The sequence below is a fragment of the Staurois parvus genome, unplaced genomic scaffold, assembly GCF_062004578.1.
Source record: "Staurois parvus isolate SC_StPar_1 unplaced genomic scaffold, SC_StPar_1.0 ptg000136l, whole genome shotgun sequence".
Taxonomy (NCBI): Eukaryota; Metazoa; Chordata; class Amphibia; order Anura; family Ranidae; genus Staurois; species Staurois parvus.
In genome coordinates this window covers 4,534,277-4,554,261 of record NW_028317932.1, presented here as the reverse complement: position 1 = coordinate 4,554,261, position 19,985 = coordinate 4,534,277, and the positions used below count along the sequence as shown (strand labels likewise).

Sequence of the window (19,985 nt, the reverse complement as noted above, 5' to 3'; positions counted from 1 at the left end):
TACCACTCCATCCCCCACAGCTATCTCCTCCTGTACCACCATCCCCTCCCTTCTAGATTGTAAGCTCGAAAGAGCAGGGCCCTCGATCCCCTCATGTTTTGCATTGTATTGGTATTGTTCTGTCACATGTTCTGTCCCCCTTTGTAATGTACAGCGCTGAGTGAACTATTGGCGCTTTATAAATACTGTATAATAATAATAATAATCCATGCTATGCAGCGCAGAAGACTGAATCTCCTGTTGTGCCTTTTGTATTGGATGCAGATTCCTCCATCCACACTATACAGCGTTGAATGACAAATCTCCTGCTCTGCCTACCCGATTGATTGCATTTACTGTTCAGCTGAATATTTTCCATCCAGCTCCTTCAATTTATTCGTTGAATGGTTTTGGGTGGGAGGGGGGCCACAAGGCCACTCACGTAGCGAATTTTGGCCAGTTCATCAGGAACCTGCCGAAACTCACATAGTGCAAGCTCAACTTTGGTCTCTATGTCATCCATAAAGGGGAACTCTCGCTCATGGGGGTTGATTTACTAAAACTGGAGAGTGCAAAATCTGGTGCAGCTGTGCATGGTACAAAATCAGATTCCAGTTTTTGTCAAAGCTTAATTGAACAATCTGAAGTTAGAAGCTGATTGACTACCATGCACAGCTTCACCAGCTTTTGCACTCTCCAGGTTTAGTAAATCAACCGCTATGTGTAACAAAGGCATATACAACACTTTGGGGTTGATCTACTAAAGACAAATAGACTGTGCACTATGGAATTGCAATTGCACTCTGCAAGTGCAGTTGCTCCAGAACTTAGTAAGTGAGGGGAAGCTCTGCTAACATCCATCATCCAATCCTGTGCAAGCAAAAATGCTGTTTTTTATGTTCCTTGCATGTGATTGGGTTTTCTTTGCAAAGTGAAGCTTCACCGCATTTACTAAGCTCAGGAGCAACTGCACCTGCAAAGTGAACAGTCTATTTGCCTTTAGTAAATCTATCCCAGTGTGTAATAGATAGGGCAGTACATGTAATAGACATAATGCAATTCAAGTAATAAAGAGGCATAAGGCACTGGGTGTAAAAGAACGATATGATATACTGTGGTGGATTTACTACAAGCAAATTGACTGTGCACTTTGGAAGTACAATTGCTCCTGAGCTTAGTAAATTAGATGAAACTTCCCCTTGCAAAGGATACCCATTTAAAATTGAAAAAAGCATTTTTGCCTGCAAGTGATTGGATGAAAGAAGTCAGCAGCACTTCCTCTCATTTACTATGCTCTGCAGCAACTGCACTTGGAGAGTGCAACTCTGTACTTGCAATGTGCACAGTCTATTTGCCTTTAGTACATCAACCCCACAGTGTACAACATAGAGGTATGAGGTGGTGTGTGGTTTGCTGCATACCGTATGCATAGTGATTAGGCACTGTGTGTAATAAGCATGTTGCAATGTCCATAAAAGTTGGGCATTGCTTACAATATAGAGGTATAAATCACTGCTTGTGATTCAGAAGTATGGACCACTTTATGTAACAAGTACATATGAGGAACTGTGTATAATAGAGGGATGTAGGGATTAGCCATTGTGTGTAAAAGGCATTATGCAATGTGTGTAAGAGAGAGGCTTATGGCACTTGTAATAGAGGTATGAAGAACTACATGAAATAGAGAGGTATGCGGCACTATATGTGGTACAGAAGTATGAGGCACTAGATAAAATAAAGTATGGGGTCTCTGGGGCTGTCATCCTACCTAGTAAGTCACTGACCTGTAACAATTATGTAGCCAGTGAAGTCTTATAAGGCTGAACTCCTGACCTGTATACTTATTTCAGGACTGTGCCTCATTTAATAATCAAGCCAGAATCAGTATGATTCCAACCCCATCTCTCAGTATTGACAGCTGCAAAATTTCTATTTTCACATATTCCCTTTAAAGTCAGAAAAGGCGACAAGCGCATTTTTGCGAACACACTTATGAAGCAACACAAAAAGCAGCCAACATTTTATAATTATAACAACATTTCTGACTCACAGGCGTAACCATTGTAAAGACATCCACTGAAGGGACCAACCTTGTAATGTCACAATTCCTGTCGCGTGTCTGCTGCACATCACAATAGATATTTGCTATGCCCCCACAGGTATTCGTCTTCATTCAGAGTTAATCTAGTAAAAGGCTTTTACATGTGAGTCACAGCAATATAATTGCTCACTTCCTCCTGCTGTAAATGGTACATCATTTATTTATGTAAAGGTATAAGAGCAACATCTAGAATTGGTTGACCTGTGCATAAGGGATTGTTCCAAGATGTCTCAATGTAGTAAGTAATGGCGATCAGATGTAATTATTAGGCCTGTGTGCAAAGACTAATAATCCACAGAAACCAATCGCAATTCATCATTCTCAAGTGTGGCATCAGTAAACTGAAATCCACCACACACACACACTCACTATGTAGCGCCCTCTAGGTAAATAGGATTTGTTGTTTTTAGTCAGAAGCTCTACAGGACAGGTCAGGGCATCTGGAGCCCTCCCACCCTTCCAGAAACCTCTGGCTCTTTCAGGAAGAGGGGAGGAGGCCAAGATTTGCAAGTTTAGGGGAACTTGGCCAATCCCCAAGCAGGAGGCTACGCATGGTGGCCAAGGTCAACCCTTAAATATTACAGAGGCTATGCAGCAGGGGAATCAGGTGAAAGATGAGCTGAAAGAAGGTCCTGTTAAGTGGAGCCCCAGGGAGGGGACCCTACCTACAGGCTGGTTGCTGGAAAGAAGGATCTCCACTGTGCCAAGTCTCCTAGGGAGGACAATCCTGTCAGCATGGAAGGATCCAGACCAGCGTAAGGTCTGAAAGCAGCTGTGACCCACCAAGCTAACAGGATAGGACAGTGTGAGTACTTCTACACCCCCTGGGCCAGGTAAAGGGAGGTCAGGTGCATAACCCAACTAGTTCTCATGTTGGACTACGTAACTGGCAGATCTTGGAATCCCATGCCCAGGGATACCCTCAGTGCAGCTGAGTGAAAGAGGAAGGCTTCATCTGGGGTCTGAGGAGGTACATCAAGGGGACTTCAGTGCTCCTTAAAGAGACAGAACTATTTTTGCTGATCCACATTTTTTTGTACAGTATACAGTTTGCTAAAATGCTTGTTCTCAAGTTTGCAGTTCCTTGGACATCCCATATACCCCTGGACCCCCATCCAAGTTGTTAAACCCTCAAGAAAAACAAACAGCCCAAGGACTGTTCTATTGACTCTGCGTATGAAGAGGTGGAAAATATGTGTTGCCTGGCCATGCAGAGCTTAGGGGGGACCCAATAAAACTCAGCAGCCCCTGGGGGGGGGGGGGTAGAGTTACATGTGTATAAGAGAGAGAGGGATGTCTGTTGACAGTACTACACTCAGTGGTGTATTTAGGTTTTGTGCTGCCCTAGGCAACACAAAAATCAGATTACCCCTCCCCGGCGGAGAGAGCCTGACACTGACCGACACCAGACCCCCCTCCCCGCGGAGAGAGCCTGACAGTGCCCAACAACACCCCTGCCCCATCCCCACCCCCAACCGAGAGAGCCTTCCACTAATATCCACCACCCCCCCCCTTCCCTGGTGCCAGAAAGAAAGACACTCACCTTTACAACTCTGGACATCCCCGGGAACAACACTTGGGCTCTGCATACACCATCAAGCAGCCCGCAGCCTCTCCCGGTCCCCATGCCACATATGTCCCTTCTTCTGGGGGTCAGTGCTGCCCCCCTAAAAAATGCCACCCTAGGCAAATGCCTTGTTTGCCTTGTGGTAAATACACCCCTGACTACAATGCCATGGTTGTGGCATTTCTACTCTATTTATGAAAGCTGAGCCAAAACCGTAACTAAAGTAAAGTAATTGCTCATCCTTGTTCAATCTATTGGAATGAGACCGGTCATTATGGTCAAGACAGTGTTGTGGACTCTTCCTACATGATAGAGATTGATAGTATAACCAGAAGTATATTGTTTCTCCACCTAAGACAGCCATACATGGCATGAAATTCGAACTTTGGATGGCCCTGTCAGCACCACCTGACTCAGAGGAACACAAGCTATGAATGAAGAATGGGCAGATAAATGAAAGGTCCACCTCCTCCATTCATAGAATGCTCTTCATTCATGAAAGCTATACACTGGGCAGCCATAACATTAAGATAACTGACAGGTAAAGTGAAAAGCATTGGGGTTGATTTGCTAAAGGCAAACAGACTGTGCACTTTGCTAGTGCAGATCAGGGGCGGACTGACAACTCATGGGGCCCCCGGGCAATAGGGGATCATGGGGCCCTGTGTCCTTGACCACACCCAAAAAAGCCTATGAAAAAGCCAAGGAAAGGTACCAGGAGCATCTCATGGGGCCCCCTACTGACCCCGGGCCCTCGGGCAGTGCCCGAGTGCTCGAATGGTCAGTCCGCCCCTGGTGCCGATGCAATTGCTTATGGGCTTAGTGAAGGAGGGGAAGCTCTGCTGACTTCCATCATCCAATCATGTGCTTGCAAAAATGTTGTTTTTTAAAAAATGTTCCTTGCATGTGATTGGGTATTCTTTGTAAAGTGCAGCTTTACCTAATTTACGAGGCTCTTGAACAAGTGCACACTCTGTTTGCCTTTAGTAAATCAACCATACTGGATTTGACTAGTCCCTTACTATAGTGCTATTCTGTAAATCTTCACTCGGAGCTACATTTCTGCAGACGGTCTCCCCATACTCCACTGGTGGCAGCATTGAGAGTAAAACTGACATTTTACAATAAATATTCTGATTATTGTATTTGTTGCACATAGAAACTAGCCAGAAGGTACATTCATTTTATAATCCCCTGGCAGCATCAGATTGGTGGCGATGGGCAGCACATACACCTTCATCTCTAGGAGTGGTGAAATTTTCTGTACACTGCTCTGCAAACATTGCTTATTACAAAACATACTTTATTCATTCACAGGGGAGTAAAAAATACTCCATTCCAGGGGCGGACTGACAACTCATGGGACCCCCGGGCAATAGGGGATCATGGGGCCCCTCTGTCCTTGCCCAAACTCAAAAAAACCTATGAAAAAGGTACCAGGGGCATCTTATGGGGCCCCCTACGGACCCCAGGGCCCTCGGCAGTGCCCGAGTTTCCAAATGGTCAGTCTGCCCCTGCTCAGTCTATGCTGGATATTTCTGCCAGAAGCTGGCAAAAAATCCAGCATAATAAATGTGCGTTTAGAAGTGTATGTGTGTAAACTCATTCTATTGGGTAGAATATTTATTTATTCTGGCCCCTGGAAATAGTTTATGATCATTTATGCATTTTTGTGCGTAAATGATGCCAGTTAGCTTCTCTCTGAATACAGGTTTGGGGCATTTCTGGTTTTTTTGCCCCTTAACACCGCTCAAAAATATGAACCTAAACACCACAATGTACATGGACACATTGGGGTGGATTTACTAAAGGCAAATGGGTTGTGCACTCATCTGCAAGTGCAGGTGCTTAAGAGCTTAGTAAATAAGAGGACGTTCTGCTGACTTCCATTATCCAACCATGTGCAAGCAAAAATGCAGTTTTTTTGTATTTTCCTTGCAATGTGATTGGGTATTCTTTGCAAAGTGAAGCTTTAGCTCATTTACTAAGCTCTGGAGCAGCTGCACTACCAGAGTACGACTGCACTTGCAAAGTCACAGTCTTTTTTGTCTTTAGTAAATCCACCCCACTGGCTGAAATACAGCTACGTTCAGAGGCGTAAAAAAAAAAGAAAACTGCCTATAAAACATGTCACAATTTTTTACCCACAATGCAATATGGGGATTTTGCCATTCCTTGCAGCATGTTGCATCGCTTGCATGCTGCCTTTTGTGTTGGGATGCTATTGAAAATTAATGTCACTGTTCTACGTCAACGCATGTAATGTTCATTGCTGTAATGCACATGCAATCAGAAAGATTCCATGATGTAGGATTTTTAATATTTTTACGGCTCAGACCTCTACACCCAGGAACATTCTGAATGGCACCCCAAAGCGCATTCACAGTAAACAAAGTTGCACCAGCGCTATAGCTCACCACAACACACAGATGCAAATACACACAGGAACAAACATTAAACTGTAATTCTGTACATGTACCAAGAGGTTAGGGCCCATTCACATGATTGCATTATGGGTATACTGTATGTATGCTGTGCTGGCCATTCTGAACGGCACCCCAATGCACATATACAGTAAACAAAACTGCTTCTGTACTATAGTGCACCACAATGCACAGATATGAGCAGGGGCGGACTGACCATTTGGAAACTCGGGCACTGCCCGAGGGCCCGTGGTCAGTAGGGGGCCCCATGAGATGCCCCTGGTACTTTTTCATAGGCTTTTTTGAGTTTGGGCAAGGACACAGGGGCCCCATGATCCCCTATTGCCCGGGGGCCCCATGAGTTGTCAGTCCGCCCCTGGATATGAGTATACTGCGTGTTATGGTGTGTTGCATTGTTTGAGATAGAGCACTGAGGTATGTTGAAAACCCATTTGAAAAAAATAGACTGCCCTAATGCAATGTGCACATTAAGGCCTGTGCATTATTGTACTGTGGAACTGTGTGAATCCAGACTGAAAGCCCAACTCTGAGCAGATAAAAAATGATCCCTTACGGTGGAGCGGTGCCCGCACTGCAAGGGTTAATAGCTTGTTTTGTCCAGGGGAGAGGAGAAACAGCTTTACTTACTGGATCTTCCACTCCCGTGACTGGAGGGGTGCCCCCACAATCCAGTGCTGGACTGTCCCTTCGGCATCCTAATGTCCAGAACAGGGCTTTGGACCCTGCTTTGGTCTTGATGACATCACAACACTAGATTGCTAGAACACAGGGTTGCAGAAGTTGTAGGGACCAGTCTAGTTGCGGGAAGGATCAGAGGATCTGGTAAGTACAGCATTTCTACTTCATTGTTCCTCTAGACCAGTGGTTCTTAACCTTGTTGGAGGTACTGAACCCCACCAGTTTCATATGCGCATTCACAGAACCCTTCTTAATTGGAAAAATAAAATATGATTTTTAAAATTCAAAACATAGGTATATATTTAGGTATATATTTATACATAGGTGCACAAAATGAACAAAACCGTTAAGAACAAAACCATTAAAACATGATTTTCACACAAAAACAAAAACATAATAATGAATATTTACTGCACGAATCATATGAGTCGGGTGTGGGTCTTCACCTCCGCCGAACCCCTGAGACTGACTCACCGAACCCCTGGGGTTCGATCGAACCCAGGTTAAGAACCACTGCTCTAGACATAAAAGACGAATGAATCCTTTCAGAGCAGACACAGCCCCATTACAAGGAATAATTTTTAATTTTCCCAGAGTTGGGCTGTAACCTAGCCATACATGTATAGCCCAAGGCTGGCTGGCTATTGTATTCAGACAGGCAGTATCCATGGCTGTCAGAATACCCATACATTGATTGCATCTAATTGGGTACAGTCACTGTTCAGCTGACAATTTTCCATCCTGTTCCTTGGAGCTGGGAGGAGGGGGGGGGGAGGGGGGTTCTGACAGGGCCACCCACAGCTTCAATTATTCCTCAAGGTTTGGCCAAAATTCAAAGCGTCTGTGGCAGCCTTTAAACATATGGGGACAGCACAAATGTTAACTTTCAGAAAAATCTGTGAATAATTGTTTTTAATTATTACAAGATTTTATTTTGGATATACATATTTCTCTGTGAACTACAAATCTCACCTTTTAACCTCAGTTCCTTGAAATAACATTTTGCAGGGTGGTGTATAGTGTCCTGCCCCTTCATAGCACAGCCTGAGTTCCTGTAATTCAGAGACAGAAAAGGCCAGCTGATAATACAGGACAGGAGTGTTCAGGAAGGAAGATGCAGGGCTCCACTACGCTTCCACACATGTGCACATTTTTTCTTCTGTGTTGCTACACACGCCCATGATGTGCACAAATATTTACTTATTTAATTGGTGAGTGATGGTAATCCTGGCCTGACTGTGAGGAGGTACAGAGATTCTCCAGAAGGGCCACACCTCAGCTGCCGAGGAGCCAGGGACACTTATTATTTAAGGAGCAAACAGCTGAGGTAGTAGGGTGGAGATCTGACATCCCCTAACTACATGGTATGTGGAAAATTGACATTCCATAAGGCAGCTCCTCAGCTGCATCCTACATCCAGAGTTCTAATGTCTCTGAAAAACTTGTGATCTTTACCAAACTGGAACTCCATGACTTTTGTTATGGGGAAAAACTTGTGTTAACTTAATGTGGACCTTCACACTGAAAGTAAACTTTCCTCCTCTCCACCCCCACCTTCTGTGTTACATGAAAATCCCCCCACCACTTTTTTTATTTTGCACACATTCTGGCCTGCCCTCCATCCTATATTCTTGCTTAGGCAAGAATGACATGCTGCACCCCCGATACATGTCACATATCCCAGGAGGCCTCAGCTTGGGTGGTTGGCCTGGCAGCACGTCATTGGAAGGTGACTACCTGAACCTGAAAAAGACAGCAACCTCCCAATGACATCACAGGGGAAGTTGGTGGTACTGGTCCTGAGTGGTGGCAGTGGAGAAGATGATCACAGTAGGACAAAGCTGAATCTTCTGGGTGGGTAAGTATCTGAAAAGTAGACACTGGTGCAACACCTCCTGCATTCAGGGACCCAGATCAGTATAGGGCCGATGGACCAGTAATACTAGAGTATATGGAAGTTCGCCTAAGACCGATCAAAGGTTGTGCAGCTCCAACATAAAGCTGGGGAAGCTCGATACAAACTGTAGTAGAGAACAAAAACAGAGTGCACCAACCTTGCGCATTACCTCAGTAAACAATTAGTTAATTTATTGATTTAGGAGATATATTCACAAAAGTAGCAATATAACAGGCATATATAATCCAAAAACGAATCATATGATAAGGAGACACGTGCGAATCCCATCGGAAGGGGAGTCTCTCAGAGTGACTCTGACGTGTTTTGAAGGTGGGGGGGTCCCTTCTTCATCAGAGCTCTATTACGGTAAGTATCTGAACTGAGGACAAGTGAAGTTCCTGTTTATCGAGGTAGTGCACCTAGCAGGAGGATATGCGAAAATGCAGAAATTCGAAGCCACCAATGAAGTATCAATAGGACCAAAGAATTCTGATACTGGTTGTTATACAGTCATGGCCGAAATTGTTGGCACCCTTGATATTTCTCCAGGAAATCATGTATTTCTCACGAAACGTATTGCATTAACACATGTTTTGCTATACACATGTTTATTCCCTTTGTGTGTATTGGGACAAAACAAAAAAAGGGAGGAAAGAAAGCAAATTCGACATAATGTCACACAAACCTCCAAAAATGGGCTGGACAAAAGTATTGGCACCCTTTCACAACTGCGGATAAATAAGAATGTTACAAGCATGTGATGCTCCTGTAAACTCACCTGGGGCAAGTAACAGGTGTGGGCAATATAGAAATCACACCTGAAAGCAGATAAAAAGGAGAGACGTTCACTTAACCTTTGCATTGTGTGTCTGTCTGTGCCACACTAAGCATGGACAACAGAAAGAGGAGACGAGAACTGTCTGAGGACCTGAGAACCAAAATTGTGGCAAAATATCAACAATCTCAAGGTTACAAGTCCATCTCCAGAGAACTAGATTTGCCTTTGTCCACAGTGCGCAACATTATCAAGAAGTTTGCAACCCATGGCACTGTAGCTAATCTCCCTGGTCGTGGACGGATGAGGAAAATTGATGAAAGATTGCAACGCAGAATAGTCCGGATGGTGGATAAGCAGCCCCAAACATGTTCCAAAGACATTCAAGCTGTCCTGCAGGCTCAGGGAGCATCAGTGTCAGCGCGAACTATCCGTCGACATTTAAATGAAATGAAACGCTATGGCAGGAGACCCAGGAGGACCCCACTGCTGACACAGAGACATAAAAAAGCAAGACTACAGTTTGCCAAAATGTACTTGAGTAAGCCAAAAGCCTTCTGGGAAAACGTCTTGTGGACAGATGAGACCAAGATAGAGCTTTTCGGTAAAGCACATCATTCTACTGTTTACCGAAAACGGAATGAGGCCTACAAAGAACAAAACACAGTACCTACGGTAAAATATGGTGGAGGTTCAATGATGTTTTGGGGTTGTTTTGCTGCCTCTGGCACTGGGTGCCTTGACTGTGTGCAAGGCATCATGAAATCTGAGGATTACCAAAGGATTTTGGGTCGCACTGTAGGGCCCAGTGTCAGAAAGCTGGGTTTGCGTCCAAGATCCTGGGTCTTCCAGCAGGACAATGACCCCAAACATACGTCAAAAAGCACTCAGAAATGGATGGCAAAGAAGCGCTGGAGAGTTCTGAAGTGGCCAGCAATGAGCCCAGATCTAAATCCCATTGAACACCTGTGGAGAGATCTTAAAATTGCTGTTGGGAAAAGGTGTCCTTCCAATAAGAGAGACCTGGAGCTGTTTGCAAAGGAAGAGTGGTCCAAAATTCCGGGTGAGAGGTGTCAGAAGCTTATTGATGGTTATAGGAAGCGACTGATTTCAGTTATGTTTTCCAAAGGGTGTGCAACCAAATATTAAGTTAAGGGTGCCAATACTTTTGTCCAGCCCATTTTTGGGGTTTTGTGTGACATTATGTCATATTTGCTTTTCTGCCTCTGTTTTATATTTGTTCCAATACATACAAAGGGAATAAACATGTGTATAGCAAAACATGTGTTAATGCAATACCTTTTTTGTGTGAAATACTTGATTTTCAGGAAAAATATCAAGGGTGCCAACAATTTCGGCCATGACTGTAGGTAGTTGCTCTTTTCTCTTTGCTTAAATGCTTGACAGTGGCATAACTATATTCCTCATTGGAATATAGTGGGTGGATTGGAAACAAGTGGGTGGAAGAAAATGATCTAACATGGTCAGTAGGGAAAAAATGGTCCAGCAATGGTGGTCAGTGGGAGGAACAATATGCCCTGGGATAAGTGATCAGTGGGGTGGAAAATTCCCTTGGCATTAGTGGAAGGAATATTTTCCCAGTGTAAGACCTCATTCACATGGAAAGCATTAAAGCGTACACCCATGGAGGGCTGTGTTGATCTGCATGGAGATGTACAGGTGTTCTGTGCATCCCTGTGCAGGCAGACCCATTGATATCAACTGGGACACAGCAGCTGCACAGACACAACCACTGCTCCCCATTCGACATCAGTGTTTGTGCATGTCCCTGAACGCACACTGTGCAAGGGCTTAGCATAAATGCAATGAACCGTAATGCCTTTCTGAGGAAAAAACGCCCCTATGTTGCCGGTTACTGGGTAAGAAGATACCCAGTGTTATGTTGGCCATACACTGATCGCATTTTGGGTAGTTTCTAATGAACCAACTGAAATTCGCTTCATGAGTAGCCCTGTTGGCACTTTTCCACATGACATCCCTATACTGAAAAACAAGCTGGGTGAAAAGTTATAAGCCCAACAGCAGCTGTGTCCACTCAGATGCAGTCGCTGTTCACATATTCAGCACCAGTTGTCAGAATACAATAGCCCCAGTGAGAGATTCATCCAACCTCGATGTATAGTGTGGGTGGAAGAATCTGTTGGATTTTTTCTGTGCAGCCCGGAGGCTGAAAAATGTATGTGTGTATGGTCAGCCTAAATGGTTGGAAAATACTCCCCAGCCATGTGAGGAAGGACATCTGCAGTTAGTTTCAAGTATGAACTCTCACATACTGAATCTGTGGTCTTTAATAGCTGACATTTAAAATCAAAGTCTATTTCAGTTCCTCTAAAGTCGGATCTATAGTATCTTTGTCAAGTGAGAATAGTCAATGTTGTGAAGCTGTTGCTGTTTTTTCCCTGGAAAGTCCTCTTCCTTCCAAGGATACAAATTAACAAGTTCTTTTTCCTCCTAATCTTATTGATTTCAACTTGACATATCCTCTTATCTCTCTGGTGCCTGATGCCAAAATAATTACATTTATCCGACTTTTCCCTGACTCATGAAATAACTGAATAGCGTTCCTTCGCCAAATTCCAGATAATACATTATAGCCTATTACAGTATTGCTTGTAAGAATGTAATGTTACAAACTTTCAGCTTTAGGAGAAAGATCTTTTGTTAGAAAAATCGTTCAGCTGGCAGGTCACACATACTGGACATGCACAGCCAGCTGTTGTCCGATGTTTGTAGGCAGCTCTGGTCAGAACAGCAGTGAATGCTAATGGTGAAGGACCCCAAAAATACTGAGCTCCAGGCAGAACGAAAATATGCCATTTCATAAAGTTGTATAAAAAAATTAAATGGATTTTTACACAAAACTAGCTTATGTATCTAGGTCTGCTTCTAAATTAGTTTCACTAAAGTGCTAGTAAATGCTCAAACTTGATGTACCTATAGGTAAGCTTATAATAAAATAAAATAACATATAAGTGAATATAGCGCCAAAAAGAAAAAAAAAAACAAAAATTAAAATTAAAGTGACAAGCTGCTGAATCTCACCCTCTAAAAAAAGGTAACAGTATAAATCAAAAAAGGTAGCGCTTATTTAAATCAATCACATCATAAATAAATAATCAAACCATATGTTGTGAAAATGATAAATAAATCAAATAATTATATAATTAAAAATCCTAAATAAATGTGCTCAAAAAATGTCTCTGATATCTTTTCACATCGTTTTATTTTGAAAGATATCAGAGACATTTTTTTAGCACGTTTATTATACAGTATTTATATAGCGCTAAAAGGTTTGCTCAGCGCTGTATTTATGATTTTTAATTATATCATTATTTGATTTATTTATCATTTTCACAAGCTTATAATAAAGCTTAGTAAATACGGCAAAGCTCTGCTGATTTTCATCATCTAATCATGTGTAAGCAAAAATGCTTTTTTAAAAATATTTTCCCTTGCACATGATTGGGTGTTCTTTACAAAGTAAAGCTTCACCACATTACATTTACTAAGGAAAATCAGTGCAACTGCACTTGCAAAGTGCGCAGTCTATTTGCATGTAATAAATCCACCCCATTGCGTATATACTATATAAAAAGATGTAGCGTGCTGGAATTTGGTGTGCTTTCTGAAAACTGCAGGACCTAAAAGATCTGTATGGGAAAATGCATCGGACCTGCACCAAACCCGTGGGTACACTATGGTATTTGTCAAGCCCTGAAATAGCATTTGATGGACATTACTATCGCTTAAAATGACCCATACAAGCCTATGGGGCTGCGCCACAATCGCCCCGTAACCGTGTGCAGTACAGTCAAATCATACTGAATGATTGTGAAAGCAGTCTAAGGGCTTATTCACATGTGCCCTTATTATCTTTGCCACCCCTCCATGGTGGATCACTTTTTAGAAGTGTTTGGCAGGCAGTGAAGAGGTGATCGGTTCCCTGCTCACCGCCTGATTAATCTCTGTAAATGCTGCACCACCACGTTGCAATCATACACATTGCACACGGTTGCGGGGCGATTGTGGCGCGGCCCATAGGCTTGTATGGGTCATGTTAAGCAATTGTAATGTCCATCAAATGTGATATGCTATTTCAGGGATTGACAAATCCCAGGCACCAGGTCGCTATGGTGACTAGAAATTGCATCCTGGCACCTGGGCTTTTCTCAGCCCTTTCGCTGTTGGTCTGAATAATGTGTTTTCCTGAAACCCAGACACTTTATTCAGACAGGAATGTGGCTCGGAGCAGGGCCTGGTGGGAGAGTGAGGGGAAGCGGTCGAGGCAGGACAAGCAGGGGACGGTTGGTTATGGTGAGGGGAGCAGAGGAGGAAGGGGAGGCACACCTGACCTGTGAAGTAGTGGCAGAGCGGATCAGGGTCCTGGGCTGTGATCTGGATTCGCTACATGCAGCTGGTGATGGAGCCAGCGGGCAGCAGGAAGGTGAGAGGACTCTGTGATATATCTACATGACAAGACGGTGACTCCTTCACTATGGCTGATGTAGTGATCAGGGAATCCTGCTGATAGGATTCGGGTACATTACAGGTATCTGAAAGCTGTGGAATATTATATAGGTGTAATTTTTTTTTTGGGGGGGGGGGTCTCCTGGTGTAGTATGTGGGGGATAGGGGATTCCTACCTTCTCTCTCCCTCCTCTCACTTACCCTCCCTCATCCCACCTCTCTCTCGCCTCCCCCTCTCACCTCCCCTTCTCACCTCCATGTATCTCACCCCCATCTCTCTCTCTTATCCACCTCTCTTTCTCACCTCCCTTTACTCTTACCCCCTCTCTCTCACCCTTCCTCTCACCCCTCCTCTCTCTCACCCCTCTCTCACTCACCCCTCCTCTCTCTAACCCCCCTCTCTCACTTACTCCTCCTCTCTCTCACCCCCTCTCTCTCTCTGACCCCCCTTTCTCTCACCCCCTCCCTCTCTCTCACCTCCCTTTACTCCTCCTCTTTCTTACCCCCTCTCTCTCACACTTCCTCTCACCCCTCCTCTCTCTCCCCCCTCTCTCACTCACCCCTCCTCTCTCTAACCCCCCTCTCTCACTCACTCCTCCTCTCTCTCACACCCTCTCTCTCTCTCACCCCCGCCCTCTCTCTCACCCCCGCCCTCTCTCTCACCCCCCCTCTCTCTCTCACCCCCTCTCTCTCACCCCACCCCTCCTCTCTCTCACCCCCTCTCTCATTCACCCCTCTTCTCTCACCCCCCTCTCTCACCCCCTTCTCTCTCTTACCCCCCCCCTCTCTCACCCCTCCCTATCTCTCACCCCCCCTCACCCCTCCTCTCTCTCACCCCCTCTCTCATTCACCCCTCCTCTCTCACCACCCTCCCTCTTTTACCCTCTCTCTCTCTCACCTCCCTCTCTCTCTCACTTCCCCACACCCCTCCTCTCTCATCCCCTCTCTTAATCACCCCTCCTCTCTCTCACCCCCTCGCTCTCACTCACTCCTCTCTTTCACCCCCTCTCTTTCTCTTACTCCCTCTCTCTCACCCCCCTTTCTCTCTCACCCCCTATCTTTATCTCTCTCACCCCCCCTTTCTCTCTCACTTCGCCTCACCCCTCCTCTATCTCACCCCACTCACCCATTCTCTCTCTCACCCTCCTCTCTCACTCACCCCCCCTCTCTCTCTCATCCCCCTCTCTCTCACCTCCCCCCACCCCTCCTCTCTCACCCCTCTCTCTCACCCCTCCCTCATCCCCTCTCTCTCACACTTCCCCTCACCCCTCCTCTCTCTCTCACCCCCTTCTCTCTCTCTTACCCCCCTCTCTCTCACCCCCTCCCTATCTCTCACCCCTCCTCTCTCTCACCCCCTCTCTCATTCACCCCTCTCTCACCCCCTCTCTCTTTTACCCACCCCCTCTCTCTCTCGCACTTCCCCCCACCCCTCCTCTCTCACCCCCCTCTCTCACTCACACCTCCTCTCTCTCACCCCCCCTCTCTCACTCACTCCTCCTCTCTTTCACCCCCCTCTCTTTCTCTTCCCCCCCCTCTCTCACCCCCCTTTCTCTCTCACCCCCTATCTTTATCTCTCTCACCCCCCTTTCTCTCTCACTTCCCCTCACCCCTCCTCTCTCTCACCCCACTCACCCATTCTCTCTCTCACCACCATCTCTCACTCACCCCTCCTCTCTCTCACCCCCTTCTCTCCCCCCTCTCTCACTTCCCCTCACCCCTCCTCTCTCTCTCACCCCCCTCTCTCACTCACCCCTCCTCTCTCTCTCTCTCTTCTCCCTCTTTCACTCACTCCTCCTCCCTCTCACCCCCTCTCTGTTACCCACCTCTCTCAACATCCTCTCTCCCTCTCTCTCTCTCTCTCTCTCACTTCTCCTCACCCCTACTCTCTCTCACTCCCCTCTCTCAATCACCCTTCCTCTCATCTGGGTTATTGGCTGGGCGCTCTGCTGCAAGTAAGTTAGGATTAGGGCGGTTAGGGGTAGCAAATTACTTGCCTTTTGCTGAGAACCCATGTTGTGCCATTTCTTTTTTGTTCTGGACACAAATCACAGCATCAGGGCTACAGCATGTGAACAGCCCTAAGCAGCTGCATGTCTGTGTTCAGGTTGTTTATGTGTGTGTGTGTGTGTGGTAAAACTGCGGTTTAAGCACCTGGTTTTTACCGACCCCCTGGCTGCATCTGTGAATGAGCCCTGAGTAGTAAATTTACCATAGTGTGCAAGTTTGTTGTGCAAAGTCATCAGACATTAATTAGTCTTATGTGCAGGGCAGTGTTACTAAAAAAGTAGATCCAATTCACTTAGCAAAGTCAGAGTTCACCTAGCCCAGTGAATGAGGTAAAGTTGTGCTCACATCAACCATCCAATCACAGGAAAATAAACTGTTGTTTGTTTTTTTTTAATATTCCTTTCACATGGATGGGTGTTCAAACCAAAAAAGGTTTGCAATATTCACTAAGCTAAGTAAACCTTCTAACTGCTAAATGAGCATTCTCTACTCCTTTAGTAAATCAACTCCTTAGGTTGAATATAATATCACCATTTGGCTTTGTATTGGGGAGGTTTGTAGAGGCTTCTGAAAAATACAAGAACCCCGAACATTGCAGCAGCTGCACAAAACTGAGTATTTGGCTTTAGGTGGATTTGTCATTTAAAGCGAGGTCCTGGCAGACAATCATTTTGGGTGGAGGGAGTTATTTTAATTAAATACATGGAGCCCCCAGTCTAGACATTTTTAGGCATTTTATTGCTTTCCATTTGGTAGCAGACACTATTTACAGACAGTCCTCAGTAAGTGTTTCTGTTGATGGATAAAGTGATGAGTAATATTTTGGGGGATAATCTTAAAATACATAATTCCCGAGACAGACATACAGTGCGCTATTCTGTCTCTTCTGAGTCACTGCTGAACTCACCCCGGGGAGAATATTGCTTAGACGGCACTGACTGAGCGGAGGCACATATTGGCACGTCTGTGGAGAGGCGCTCCCATGTCCTCCATACGGTTTATGCACTTAACCCCCTCCCTTCCACAAAGACAAAACAAGGCACTGGGCATTGGAATGTAACGTTATTGGAAAGCTAAGACTTACAAAATGTATCATTATGAAGGTTACATAGCAGAGAACAGGACACGGCAGTCTGCAGTTAAATGCATCAGGTTTTTACAGCTGAATGTTTATTGTATATAAACACTACACATCATAAATCATATTATTAGTTTTAAACACATTTAAAACTAATAATATGCTTTTTTCTAAATTTCAGTTTTCATTGCATGTCCTTATTTTATACAATGGCACAACACTTACTTGAAAGGTAAGAAAATTATCTCATTTATTTTGCACAGTGCTTTAAGGGTCCATGCACACTGGCTTAAAAAAACACTGCTCCTAGAAGAGCCTGTAGAAGCAACTAATGTTATCCTATGTACTGAACAAAGGGACAGCGAGCGCTCAAGACTCTGATGAGATCCGCAGCAAATGCACTAAAAAGGAACCCTAGACCTTATATAAAACACAAGCAAAAATTGGTGCAGTGCTGAAAAAATGAATATTGTATTAAAGTGCAATACTCAAAATATTATTGATATGGAGATATTAAATACAAGTGATAACACAAAAGTGAATGAAGCGCTGCAATGAGCGCAATGAAACAAGTGCGGCTGTGAAAGTCTTTAAACAAAAAAGTGTTTTTATGATGGTGAGGGTCTGACAAACACCGGTCAGAAAGTTGTGCTGCACAGGAATCCTATTACACAGTGTGGCAGGCGCAGCACCCTTTGGTGCCTTGTGCGCTGTGGCATTAGAAAAATTATGCAATTGCTGTTTCTTTGTTTGATTAGACTGACTTTACTCTGTAATTCCTCCAATGCCGCTCTATGGATGCAGTAGGTTTAAAGAGCACACCGAATATTTTAGTTAACTTCTTTAACCTCCCTGGCGGTATTCCCGAGTGTAGCTCGGGGTAACATTTCAGTACCAAAAGCGGTAACCCCGAGCTACACTCGGGCTTACCCTGAGGCACTGCTCCGGCAAGTGTTCTTCACTTACCTTACCCTGCGCTCCCACGATGTGTCCCCTGCAGCGTCCCCGGCCATCTCCTCCGGCCGATGCCGGCATCCGGCTTCTGTGTCCTGTCCCTGTGACGTCGGGACGTACGGGCGCCGCAGCCGCCGGCGGCGGGAAATTTAAAAATTTTAAAAAATGTCATTTTTTTTTTTTACATTTTACCTAGTAAAACATTGCTGTCTCAACCAATTTCACATACATATTGTCCCTAGTGCTTTGTCCTGCGCCCTGCCTGCATTTTGTCTGTTCTTTCTGCCTGGAAACTGAGAAATGTCCATGGCGTCCAAAAAGTGTCCCTTTAGGTCAAAAGCGGTTTAGATCAGCTAGAGAACAGCGATAGTAAATCAGAACCACTTGCAGAATTGAGTGATAATGATTCGTGGGGGAAATTCGTTATCAGACACTGAAAACGATTTTGCGACTGAGCTCAGCAATGTGCGAACTTGGCGCTCTATTTCACATTTCAGTGTTTTTGGTTTGATTATATTATTGAATTAAATTTTTTATTATTTTTATATTATTTTTATGATTATTTATTAAATTATAATTTATGATTTTGTGTTTCAAATTTTATCATACCCGGGATGTTTACTAGACTCTTGTTCGGACAGATTTCAGTGAGTTTTTCCTAAAAATTACAGCCTACAATAAAAAAAATACATATTTCCATGCAAAAAAATGGTACCGCTTTCAGCACCAAAAATCTGAAATAATCATACCGCCAGGGAGGTTAATAACTTCAATCTTCTTCATATACGTAACACTGCTTACAATGGCTTATTTCTTTCATATTACAATGGTTTAATTCGTATTACATTGGGTTGATTCGATAGCTTATCTCGATAAATTCGATAGGATTCGTTCGATTATGATTACTCTACAGTGACTTGATTCGTAAGTTCGGTGGAACTACAAGTAAACACATACAACAGATTTTACATACAGATCTACCTGCACTGTTAAACAATAGAGGAACACACAAGTGCATTAAATACCTATTTGGTCTTCTCTACTTCCATAAAGCTTTTCTGATTGGAACTTTGTCTGTTTCCTCTTCTGTCTGGTGAGCATGTGTCTCTAGAAAATCCTAGCAGGGAGTTTTACACAGGCATAAATGTGAAACTGGCTAGGATTGGTTAAGGCTCTGTACAGTGTGAGGCTGTCTGTGATTGGCTCACCTTATACTAACTCTTAAAGGCATATTTTCCTTTTCTGCTTCTGCTAACACAATTAATATAAAAATTTCATATAACAATCAAAGACATAAATCACAGCAATGATTCTGCTTTTGGCTTTAACATATGCACATATATACTGTACTGAGGTTATTGGCAGGTCTGGTATACACATATATGTGAACCATATTAACAACCTAGGACTGGTCTTAGCTGGCCAGCTACACACAGGTGGTATCAGATTATTTCATGTGACTTTTATCCGTGCAGGGAATTGATAAAAATGCGCACTCACCAGATGCGCATAGTAAAAGCACAATGTGTTGAATCATATCAGATCCTTCATCAATATATAATTCAACACATTGCACTTTTACTATACGCATCTGGTGAGTGCGCATTTTTATCAATTCCCTGCACAGATGAATGTTATCCTATGTGTCCATACACATTAGATAGTCTAGACCAGTGGTCACCAACCAATGGCCCGTGGACCATTGGTGATCTGCGGGAAAATTTTGGTGATTCGCAGAAAAATCTGGACATTATTTAAATTTTTTAATGTTTTTTTAATAATAAAACGAAAATAATATTCTAAGAAATTCTTATATTCTGAATGACAATTTTCGCCTTTATATTGCACTAAATTCACGAACTGTACTAGAGAGGTGGAAACAAGAGAGGCGCAGCGTGACATCAGGGTAGTCTTCAGTTGTATGAGGCAACCATTGCCGAGCCGTACGCTTCAGTATTGTCGGTACCAGACTCGGCTTGAAATAAAAACAGCTCTCCGTCTGGCAGTAATGTCATTG

At 44.1% G+C, this 19,985-nt stretch overlaps 1 long non-coding RNA gene across 1 annotated transcript in view; it reads right to left on the bottom strand.

Moving 5' to 3' along the window:
* Nucleotides 1-19,275, bottom strand: part of LOC149465915 (uncharacterized) — a 113,493-nt gene extending 94,218 nt beyond the window's left edge. The window contains exon 1 of the long non-coding RNA XR_016312192.1: nt 18,994-19,275. This is a non-coding gene — a long non-coding RNA (uncharacterized LOC149465915). The remainder of the gene's footprint in view (nt 1-18,993) is intronic.
* Between the last annotated feature and the right edge of the window lie 710 nt (nt 19,276-19,985).